The 12,342-nt window shown below is 46.4% G+C and overlaps 1 long non-coding RNA gene and 2 pseudogenes across 2 annotated transcripts; 1 reads left to right on the top strand and 2 right to left on the bottom strand.

The window, feature by feature from the left end:
• Positions 1–2: 2 nt before the first annotated feature.
• Positions 3–2,218, bottom strand: LOC136463013 (protein PLASTID MOVEMENT IMPAIRED 1-like; annotated as a pseudogene).
• Positions 2,219–4,715: 2,497 nt separating this feature from the next.
• LOC136541018 (calcium-dependent protein kinase 23-like) lies at positions 4,716–9,940 on the bottom strand (annotated as a pseudogene).
• Positions 9,941–10,318: 378 nt separating this feature from the next.
• LOC136493277 (uncharacterized) lies at positions 10,319–12,016 on the top strand. Of its 2 annotated transcripts, XR_010768328.1 has the most exons (5): positions 10,319–10,579; positions 10,837–11,030; positions 11,113–11,388; positions 11,457–11,675; positions 11,759–12,016. It is a non-coding gene; the product is annotated as an uncharacterized lncRNA (long non-coding RNA). The 2 variants fall into 2 exon arrangements; XR_010768326.1 differs by having other exon boundaries at positions 11,113–11,675.
• Positions 12,017–12,342: the final 326 nt, after the last annotated feature.

The following is a 12,342-nucleotide window of genomic DNA, read 5'->3' as shown; positions in this document are numbered from 1 at the left end:
TGGATGGCCGCCACCAGCGTGACGCGCCCGTCCGAACCACCTGCAGCAGACTCGGACCACTCGTCCGACGGCACCAGCGAGTCGAACACGCTCGTCGTGTCCCCCGCGGCCGCCGACACTTCGAACGGCGCATCCTCGTCGGCCATCTCGGCCTGGACCGCCAGCGCGTCCACGGCCATGGGCTCCAGCTTCTGCAGGGAAAAAGCGAGAACTTCGTCCAGCGTCTCCGGGTCGTCACCCGCGGTCCAGATGCCCGTGGAGACGCGCTCGCTCCGGCCCTCGGACAAGGCCGTGGCGAGCTTCCGACCAACCGCACGGACCGCGCGGCGCTCGAGCTCGCGCCCACCGGTGCGTCGCCCGCCGATGACAGCCGCCGCGATGCCCTCAAAACCCCACCTGCTCGGGCGTCTTCCCCGTAATATTGTCCATGCCACCGAGCGGACGCCACCCTGTCGCGCACCTCGTCGTGCGCCGACCAGCCGCCGCCATCTTTTGGAGCACGTCGAACCCTGTCGCCGCCATGGCCGACCCGGCAGCACGAACGTCCTGGACACCTGCATGGCGAGGTTCGGGGGGCCGTCTCGGCTCGCCAGCGGCAAGTCGAACGGGTTCATGGACACCAGGAACCCACCGTCACGCGTTTGCACGGCAGGGCCGATGCTCCGCCCCAAGTCCGGCACCACGAGCGGAGTCGCCGCCTTCCTTGGCGACTCCGACGCGCTTCTTGGCGTCACGGGCAGCTTGAGCTTCTCTTGTCACCGACACCGTCCACCTCGAGCTTCCTAAGAAACTCCACCGTCACCATCTCTCATCCGCGCCCAGGCGCTGCTGCTGATCCGCCGGCCTTGGGCGACTTCTTCCCAGTTCCCGCCGTTTGGTCATCAGCGCCTCGATGGCCTCGATCTGCATCGGCAATGGAGTCGAGCTCCCGCAGCACGTCGCGTTGAGCCTGGTAATGGACGACTTCTTTGACCGTTTCAACGCCCTTCTCCACGACCTCGTACTCGGGGAGGCTGAACACGTCCCCGGCGTCGCTGGTGGATGCCGAAAGCTCGTCGTCCGCCGGGCTTCCGAGGTATCAGAGACCTACTGCAGGATGATGATCAGGATCTCCATTCTCGTCGACGCGAAGCCTATCGACAAGCTGCTTGTAGGCCCTCATGGAAGGTGAGATGGAAGCGTCAGATGACGAAATCTTGGGCGTGCTTGAAATGCTGAACGAGTTCCTGTTGTGAGCCCTGGCGCGAGAGGATGCCGGAGAGTACAGCTCGTCCCTCTCACCGGCTTGCTTGTAGAGGCTGAGCCCTGCGTCTCCCATGAGCTGAAGCCCCAGCTTGAGCTGCAGCTCTCCGCCGGCGGAGAGCGCGAACGTCTTGTGGAACCACCTGACGCGGCGTCCCTCGGAGCTGATCTTGTCGAGAGACTCGAGCACAAGCGAGCTTGACGTCAACGGTGTGCGTGCCCAGAAGCGCGCCCCGTCCCTCGACGGCGACGACGGACACGACGAACCGCCGCGGCTGGAGCCTGAGCGGCTTCCCCGTGCCGGCACCGCCGGAGAAGTAGAGGTTGCACCTGACGAAGAGCGTCTCGTCGAAGTCCGCGGCGCCGTCGCGCACCCGGCACGGCATGGCCTGCACGGCGCCGTCCCTGGTCTCCGCCTTGCGCACGGTGACGGCGAGGCGGAACCCCTCCATGGAGGCCGGCACGCCGCGGGCGGCGTCGACCTCGACGGAGAGCAGGCACCCCGCGCGGCGCTTCCCGAGGTGCGGCGAGCGCGCGCACCGGCCTCCAGCTCCTCCACGTCGACCCTCCTTTATCCTTGCCACCCCCGGCGCCCGGAACGGGGGTTCTCGAATCAACGGCGGCCGGCGCCCTAGAGCGCCATAACGACAGCGAGGGTCGGCGAGACGACTGCGCCCCTCCGGTCCTCCCGCCCGGACCCGTCGACGACGCGCGGGCCGTCCCCGGCCGCCCCCGCGCCGGAGGGCACGATGGCGAGCGACGCGGCGCGCCGGTGGATGGCGTTCGGGCGGTCGAGGTAGTCGCTCATCAGGCTGGCGCCGGAGCTCGCTGGAGCCTGCCCCTCGCCTCCCGATCCGGCCATGACAACACCCCCCAGACGGTCACAGTCGCTTGTACGTACTCTGTCTGTTGGGTTTCCGGCTCTTGAGCTGGATGCTGGAACAGGAACTCGTACGTCCTGGGTCATCGGTCGAGTAGCTTTTTAGCGCTGCCGTGTTGGCGCGAACACGCAGGTTGAAAACGGGAAGCCTACCTACCAACTGCTCTGGCCTACAGTAGATGTCTATCCCACGGCTCCGGCTCCTCCGGCAACCGCGTCGTTGGTCCGATGGACGGCTCGTGATGGCGCCATGCGCCTGCGCCCCCGTCCGATGGCTGTGGCTTATCCACGGCGCGGGAAGCGAAGAGGACGGGACGAGAGGGTGGCCACACGCGCGCGCACGGCGAGCGAGTGACGGAATTGAGGCCCACGAGACACTGGTGCCGCCCGGGCGGGCCGGATGGTCAGACTGAGTGAGTGACTCATGGGCATCGGTGATCAGGGCGAAGCAAAGCTGATGTGATCCGGCGTTAATGCGAGAGGGAAAACATGACGTGCCAAGAAGAGGCCCTGAACTTTTCAATCAAGAAAAAAAGAGTCAGTAACAAGCAGGCAGTGCCGTACTAGCACATTTGAGCCCTTTCCAGAAGGCCGTGACCGTGACATTCCCTTCCACTCGGGCTCAAGGGAAAATAATTTTTTTTAATCACAAATAGTATAAGTCTGCGTATTAAGATATTGATTATTTTACACTTTGTTTAGCAATATATGTAAGAAAGTTCTTATCTTAAAACTAAAATATTACAGATTATGAAAGATTTTACATCATAAATATATGTCAATCTATATATAAAAAGTATCACAAAAAAAATAGTCAAGGTTAAAAAAAAGAATATACGTAAGTACTCCCTTCATTCTTTTTTACATGTCACATTTGCTCTGTTCTAAGTCAAACATTATTATCTTTTACAATTATCCATTTCAAAAGAATCTTATAATTTCACATCATATAAATTATATGTTATGAAAGTATTTTTCATCATGAATCTAAAAACATATATCTCGTATCATGAGCCTATATATTTTCTTTTTGAAATAGATGGTCAAAGATATACATGTTTGACTTAGGACAAAGCTAATGTGACTTATAAAAAACGGAGGGAGTATAAGGGCAGCTCCATCAATAGATCGACTTTTGAGCTAGCTCTAAGTATTTTTTCATATTTTAATAAAAGAGAGAGAAAAGCTAGCTCTTAACTCCAAGATCATGTGAGAGTATTGTTATGTGGACCTAATCATACTAAGAGTTATTGCTAAAAGTTAACACTATTGAAGATGTTGGCTTAGAGCTAGTAACTAGCTCTTACTGTTACGAGTGCCCTAATAAACGTACATTTATGACTAAAGGATGTAGCACCAAGGTGCCTAGCTTGTCAGTAGCATCCTCACCACCACTGATTTTGCATGGAGGTGAGTGCTGATGGTTGAATCGGTGGAAAGAAGAATGGATTAGGGCAGTCATAATAATGGTTTCTATACTTGTCAACTCATCTAGACACTGCACAAAGAAATTATATCTGCAATGGGTGTCTTTTTCAAAATAAATTTTAATCTAATCACATGTGTTGTCTCTCGTATCATACACCTATCATATCTCTTCTATTTTAGTTTTCGTATAGACATAGTCTTTTGTATAAGAAAAGCATTTCCCTCTCTCTTCCTTAATTCTTTGCTTTTGAGGGCTAATGAACCAGGAACCAAGGTAGGATACATTTTTATTCCGAGATCTTTACCTTTATTATTAATAAAGTATTTTTGTCCAAGGACTTTTTAGGTAGTAATAAAAGGATATGAATACTTTTTCCAAATGTTGTGTTAGTTTTTATTTTTTTAAAAGAAACCTCGTGGAATCGGATACCATGTGGATTTGATACCATGACAAAAGAAAACAAAATGCAAGAAAGTTCACAAGACGTATCAATGACGCGCCAAAATCCTAGGCCTGCACTTATCAGATCAGGCAGACTGATATGGCCGGTTGGTTTTCTCGAATCGAATTTTGCCGCCTATATGTCTTGCTGATCGAATTGATATGATACTCCAGTATAATCATTTACTATTCCATTTTCTCAATTTCTCTATCAAATTACGCTATATATGTGTTCTTCGTAAAGCTGATTTTGGTTTGCTCTTCATCTTATCGCAATATCGCAACATCCTTCAGCTGTACCGGCCCACTCGATCTCGGGAAGGCCTTCTTCATATCCCACTTGCTCCTAGGCCTGGCGTTACCGGTTGCCGTTGCCCTTGGTCCTCGCCGTGGCGGTGACGCACGCACGCACGGCACGCGCTCTCTTTTCCGGTGCTTTGCTCTCGCCCACAAACCAGCGTTCGATTCGCAGCCACAAGACAAGACGTGAAGACCCCCGCCCGCGGCGCGCCGGACTCACAGCCTCACAGGTATCGAGCGGAAAGCCACGCGACCGACACTAGCGGCGAACAGATGAAGCCTGCTGACGACCCACGAGTTCACGATTCTTTCCGTTGAAAGGACAGTGATCGGGCTCCAAACGGCTCGATCGGCGACAGCCCAGATTCCGGCGCCTCCTCGCCCGCGCCGGCCGGCAGGCCGACCGCAACGGCACGGCCTTCCAGGTTTGCCAAACGCCACGGTCCCACGCCCCGCCGTCCCTCGCTTCGCCGCGCTCGAGCTCGGCTTTGGTTTCGCGCCTTCCTGACACAGGATCACGATCGCCGACCAGGTACTCCGTACTCACAAGTTCTGCTGGAGTTGGACCCTGCCGTGTACAGAGCAGTCCACTCGGACAAGATCGCCAAACTAGCTAGACACCTGCCCTCCAACCACTTGAATTTGAACCTCAACCTCATCGCCGTTGGTAAACCTGTTCCCTTCTGCTTCTGTATAAGATGGCTGGCTTCCTCCAGAATGGCCTGCAGATTACATCAGCTTGGGGTCTTCAGGCATGGCTGAAGAGATGTAAACTTTGCTGTTGCTGATTACTTCCTCCCAACGATAAGCACTCTGTTGACAGTTGACCACAGCAAAGAAGCAGACAGATCAATTTCTTCTACTAGTATTTAATCTATTAGGCTGCAGGGTAGCAACCAACAAACCAGTCACTGATACATAATGATGACCATTGGCTTTGTTTGTTCTTATAGATCATACAACATACCTATACTACCTGCATGGCTGCATGCTATAAGGTAGCCAGCCTTCTACTAGCTTTCGACTATTTAGACTACATTCTCTTCTCCTCGATTCACAAGCTTTGCCCAATGGTTGTTGTGACTTGTGAGGAACCAAACCACACAAGGAGACAAAGAGAACAGTATCTTTGCACCCCCAGAGATATCAGTAAACTTCAGGTGCCTCCCTCAGTCCAGAGTTATCGCTTTGCATCATTATGATGAACTCACCATAGTTGGCCCGGCCATCCTGAAAATTTACAGAATGAGAAGTTAACACATCAGATTGCCAGCAGGGATTTTTTTTTCTTCTACATGCTGCTTTTCCCCCCCTATATACATATTGTTCTGAGACTTGATGAAACCATGCCTTAAAATTAGGTATGAACATGTATTCCCAAGACAAATCAACTATACATGTCTTCCTATTTCATTACAGAATTAGGAAAGCGCATGTTATCACACATTTCTGTAGAAAATGGAAATGCGGGCATTTTTTATGCTTGTGTGGGACTGCAAACTGTAAAACTGCCATACATGAGCTTGTGGTTTTTTCACTCCCAATCACTAAGGCATTTCTGAAAGTGAAATCATTTAGGGCTATCTTTTAAAAAAAATAAGAGAGAGAGAGAAATCATTTAGGACCAATGTACTTCCATCAAACATGCAATAATGCTCCAAAAAGCATAGATCATTCTATTCCACAAACTTATCAAAATCACTGATATCATAGCTTGGCGAGGAATCAGAAGGCAGACTTACATTGTTTTGATCGACCTCGTAAATGATGTCCTCAAGGAAAGTATCTTCCATCTTGTGTTCCATGGAAGCCTTTGAAGCTCGTCGACAGTGATATAACCACTTCCATCTTTGTCGAAATATGTAAAGTCTTCCGTCAAATGTTCTTGGTGTTCTATTTTAATTAGGGGCACTGTTGCAGCAATAAACTCTTCCCAATTAATATTGATGTTGTTGTCATAATCATCCTGAAGATATAAAACTTTTCAATAAGGCTGACAGTAATGTACGGTAAATGCATGTTGTGCTCTATAGCAATAACGTACTGGATAAAGATACATTTCATTTGTTTTTCCTGTAAATCCATGAGTTTTGAACTATGATGACAGGGATATGTTATCTCAGTTCTTTTTACAAGCATTCCGTAAATAAAAATTCTTAAAGTCATGAAATCAGTTCAGTGCATCGGAGTATCGGACACTTCAGTGACCTATTTAATACATATGGCATGTGAATGGTTCAGTGCTTATTAAACAAAAGGACCGGTTTAACAGGTGGTTCAACAACACATTAGTAGTATCGCTTCTAGTTCGTCCATTAGTACTCTGAAACGTCATCAAGTTTTTAAAAGATACATCATATGCACCAGTATGATTGCTAGTGCTCCACATAGTAGTTACTTACCGCTTCCATGATATCACTAATCTCAATATTTTTAAACACTAAGCCACATTTCCTCAACCCTTCTTTAAGCTCAGCCAAAGTCATCGCACCACTGTTTCCATTGTCCACTGCCTTGAACATTCCTCTCAACCTACCAATCTCCTCTTCTGAAAGATGCTTAGCAATAACCTGGGCCAAAATCAGGAAGATTCACAAATGCGAAATAAGTGAATTATTATGATATGGAATTGCCAGGCTAAGTAGAGTACTTCAGGTTCTTCGAAACAAATGTAGAGTACTTCACATCCCATCTACCTTGCAAAGCATCCTATGGAAATTATCTAAATCAACCTAGAATGGCAGATCAGACAAATGAAACCAAATAGTAAAAAGGTCTGATCAATTATTCTCTGAGCTTGGAAGCAAAAATGAAACACATAGATGACTGACAATATGTGCACTGACAACAATGATGAGTTGATGACAGATACATTAATACCTGAATAATGAAAAGCTTTGCATCAAATTTTAAGACACCCTGTAGAAAATTTCATGATGTTTACATATTTTGGGTCGTTTTAACCTTTTATAGCAGGTAACAATGCTAGTGAAGTTTAAACTATAACATCACCAAAAGGATCCGTATTGGAAAAAAAAAGGTAATAGAAAACATGCATCTCCAATTTATTTCCCAAAAGCCCTGATAATGCTTTACCATGATGCAAAAATGGAAATAACTTCTCCACTCCATGGCATGTAAGCATACCTGTAGAGCCAATTTCTTTGATTTATTCGCTGCAGATAATTTGTCGATACAAGAAAGAACAGTTGGATCTAGAGTTTGATGAGTAGCCACTCCATTATCACATATCCAAGGATGCTCTGAGCATTTAGAAAGAAAAGATCATTAAATCGTGAACAACTATTATCAATTCCTCGATCTTACAATAGTTAATGTGAATTTCCAGGAATAAATATCCGGTCAAAGTCATTCTAGGAAAAGCAAGACATGTGGATATAAGGTATTGAAATGAAAAGAAGTAATGTGCACAAGGGTTAAACGATACTAACTTAGAACTTCATGGGCTTTCAATCTCTCCGATGGACAGGGGCAGAGCATTTTTCTTATAAGATCCTTTGCACTGTCTGAAATCCTGTGCCACTGGTCTGATTCAAAATCAAAATGCCCATCCCGCACTTTGTCAAGTACACCTTCATGTGTATCTGGTACAAAATTAAATGAGTGATGTGAGTACATCCAGAAAACAGCAGTGAAGCAAAACTGCAAATAGTCAAATATCATGTCTAATCAATTCACCTGCCCAAAACGGTGGCACGCCACTTAGCAATACATAGAGTATCACTCCAGCTGTCCATACATCAGCCTCCGGTCCATAATGCTTCTGCAATACCTCTGGAGCAATATAATATGGACTTCCAACTGTTTCAGTGAAAACCTCACCTGAAAATTTGCAAATTCTGTATTCAGGAAAAAGCTCCAGAATTGGTGCATACTTCCATACTCCGGTATAAATCAAAGGTGTCCAGGTGTGAATCAATCAGGGAAAAAACTATACAAGGAGGAAATACTATGCTATACTGTTCTGCTCTGTGGGAGCCATAAAATAATTAGCAACACAAACAAAATATTTCACTTATGGACAACATGAAGGACCTACTGGGTTATACAACATAGAGATCAAAACATTAGCAGAATATCACATAATGAGTTCATTACTTGATAATTTGAACAGCCTGATGGCTTGTTTTAATTTGATATAATACCTGGTTTGAAGAACACAGAGAGACCAAAGTCAATTACTTTTATTGACAAATCATCGTCTTTATCCTGTAAGAGGAAGTTTTCTGGCTTGAGATCCCGGTGCATCACACCAAGTGAATGGAAGTTCTCTATGATGCCAACAATAATTCTTATAAGATCTGCAGCCTTCTGCTCACTGTAATTCCCCTTCTTAATCCGGTCATATAGCTCACCACCTTCACAGAGCTCCATGACAATGTGCACGGCCTCCTCATCCTCATACACATCCTTGATGGTGACTGTATCATTTTGGCCTGAAAGGTAGTGCATTATCTGGATCTCACGGCGCACATCTTCGATATCTTGCATGTTCCGGAACTTTGTCTTCAAGATGGACTTGCATGCATACTGAAAACCAGTGCTGGTCTCGGTGCAGAGGTAGGTTGTCCCAGTGAGACCCTCTCCAAGCTGCCGGCCGAGGGTATAATGCTCTGTTACATTAGGAGTCTTTTGACCAAGGACAGAGATGGACGTTAAGGTTCGTCTCAGTCCTTGCCGCATAAGATCCGCTATACTCGACCTAGATGGCCCTGAGTAGCAATCCTCAGAATCGTCCCCATCATAGTACCTAGAAGCCAAAGGCTCCTTCTGAAAGTGGTTGTAGTTGTTGTAATTGCTCCCATAGGTTCCATTTTGGCATTGATTTCCCATAAATGCAACTACAGGACGCAAAATACAATTTTAAATAAAATAGCTACAGTGATAAAGAAGTTCTGCATCACATCACAAATAGAAAACCTACTTCCTGCCTCTTTTTTTCACCTCGACATATGCACCTAGTCAGAACTCCTAATTACAAGTACTAATTACTGCACCATAAATTTAGAGCCAAAATTTATCATAAAAAGCAGCGGCCAACAGAAAAACTTCTACATTACTGCATATAAACAAACAAACTACTACTATTACCTACTATTTCCGGCTCCCCTGAGATTTTTGGAGCAACAATAGCCCAACCTTATCAGTTCCACCGTACTCTATAGCTTAAACCCCCACCCAAATTTAGGATCTTCTCCTAAAGAGTTCTTGGCACCAGAATCCCCAGTCCAAGAGTGATTGGCACCAAAATTCGCCCCGCAAACCAAGATTTTCACCAAATCCTGCCCTGGAATGCCTCCTAGAGACCGCGGCGACTCCCCAGCCACCGCTTCTAGTTTCTAACCAAGTCCTCACAGAGGCAGATGAAATCTAAAACCGACAGCGCATGCACGAGGTGAAATGCAAGTCCATGAGGACCGAAAGCGGCTCCGAAGGATCATACCTGACGCTGCAGCCTCGATCGGAGCTGCGAAGCGGGAGACCGGGGAGAGGGACCGGCGCCGGAATTCCTGCTTCCCCAGGGGCCTAAACGCAAAAACGAGAGGACGAGAAAAATGGAGCGGAGCACGCTGAGCAGCCGGAGGAGGAGAGGGCATTTTATACTGGCTGGTAGGTAGGGCGGGCCGGTTGAGGGCTAGTTTAGTTCCAAAAATTTTTGTAAAATGGGTACTGTAGCATTTTGTTGTTATTTGACAAATAGTGTCCAATCATAGTCTAATTAGACTTAAAAGATTCGTCTCGTGGATTTTGTCTAAACTATGTAATTAGTTTTATTTTTTATTTATATTTAATACTTCATGCATGCGTCTAAAGATTCGATGTGATGGGGAATGTGAAAAATTTTGCAAAATTTTTGGGGAACTAAACTAGGCCTGAGCCACGGCAACGTGCGGCGTGGATCGTGGATGACAGACAGGTTTTGCCGAGCTGGAGCGATTTTTTTTTAATTTTAATATTTTTTAGAAACTAATTTGAAATCTAATTGATCGGTTTTTTTTAAACTAACACTTTTAGCTGCGCCTATTGTCCTAGCGCGGTCAAATGTCTGTGCCGCGCTATGCATAGTAGCGCGACAGAGGGCTGACGTGGCGGCGACCGGAGTCGCTGACCGCTGACGGGGCAGGGCCTGCCGCGCCACCGATCTTGGCGCGACAGAGCCGAATAAAACCGACGCGGCCAGTCCCGGCCTCCGCCCGGCCCTCCATTGCCGCCTCCCTTCCATTCCATTCCTCGGCCGCCTCCCTCGCTCCTCGTCCTCGTGCAAGGTAATGACGCACATTTTATTTTCGTTTGAATGATGGATAGATATATTATGAATGGGAGCCGTCGTCTATGAAAGATATTAGTTTGATTTTGTCAATGTTAAGGTTAATTATTTAGTTAGAAGTATGTTTACCATATATATTTTTGTTGCTCTAATTGTCGGTTATATTATTTTAGTTGTATTGCAAATGATTATATTTTATATTAATTTGTGTTCTTTTGATTGATGTTTAATTTGAACTGTTTTATTATATGGAAGACATATTTCGGGAGCAGTTATGGCGAAAACGGAGTCGTCCTAGAGAATTGTACCCCAAAGAGTCTAGCAAAGATGCCCCCGTCCCTCCTAAACTCCATGTCCCTAACTGTGACTGTGGTTGTCCGGCCAACGTGTTTCAATCGAGATATCCAGACACAGCGGCTCGTTGCTTCTACACGTGCAGTCGTTTTAATGTAAGTAATTGTTTCCGTATATTTTTTCTTCTTCATTTGTATTACTAAGTTACTAATATTTTGTTGGAATTTTATTGTGTAGGCCTATGAGAGGTGTTTTTTCTTTTAGTGGATCGACGGTGCAGACAAGTTTAATCCCAGGTACCTCCTTTTCGACGATTGGTGGAGAGGGTGACATCCACGAGAGCACTTCAACCGGTGGGTTCTACCTCCCCCTAACCCCTCTCCAATGACGACTAAAGAGAATCACTTAGCCGTAGTTAGACGACTCGAAGAACCTCCTCTGTGCTATTATGGAGACCGAGCTGTGATAAACCCTGACAATACATTGGAGTTTGTGTATCCAAACAAGCATGAAGTAAGTGCAAAGTGTATGTGTTAAAATATTGAGCTATATGTGTCATGTACTAATGTCATGTTATTTAGGTGTATTCAATGGCGAAGTGTCGTTTCAAGGAGTGGTTGTATGGTCCTAAAAACAAATGGCCCGAAGAACCTCCAAAAACAAAGTAAAAGAAGAAAGAAAGGTTAATTTACAAAGCACCGCTAGTCAAGTGTGAATGTGGTGTTAAATCCAACTACGGTCTAGTCCATTCGGAGCTTGGAATAGGCCATTATTGCAGCTATATGATTGACTATGATGAGGTTGGTTATTTTTGTGGTAACCATGGAATCGTATTTTGTTTCTTTTGCTAAGACATATATGATATAATTTATCATTTGAACAGAGCACTAGGAAATGTAGGTGGAAATATTATAATGGTCAAGCTAAGTTCTTGGATGAACTGAAGGGGAAGCAAGTAATTGCACGAAAGAGGGGATATGGACCTGACTACGTCAACCTTTTCGTTAAACATCACAAATACAAGATGCATGAGTTTGCTAGACAGCGCGGTATTTATAACCCGATCGACGTTGTACTTGTCAAATGGGGATTGAAGAGACGGATGACATTAGAGGAGGAGAGGGCAAGGAAAGAGACAAGGGAGGAGACAAGAGTATAGATACAGGTCTTAAACGAGCATGTTATTTCATTATATGCCAGTGAGTACTTCGAAGCCTTTTTTCGTTGCCTGATTTTAAATGTAATATAGTCGCGTTGCTAACTGATTGCATTTTATATATAAAGGAATTGAATGCAGTGAGGACCATGTTGCAGAGGTGGCTCATGCAAGGTATGAGGAAAAGAAGTTAGATGAGCACAGAAAGCGAGCTGATCGCACCTTTGAATCACCGATTGTGTTGTCTAATGAGGAGGACAAGGATGAGCATGACATTGCCAGACTCAGCGAGCTCATCGCTCTAGCAAAGA

Source organism: Miscanthus floridulus, chromosome 1, assembly GCF_019320115.1.
Source record: "Miscanthus floridulus cultivar M001 chromosome 1, ASM1932011v1, whole genome shotgun sequence".
Classification (NCBI taxonomy): Eukaryota; Viridiplantae; Streptophyta; class Magnoliopsida; order Poales; family Poaceae; genus Miscanthus; species Miscanthus floridulus.
Note: the sequence above shows the minus strand (reverse complement) of the source record. Positions and strands in the feature narration are given on the sequence as shown.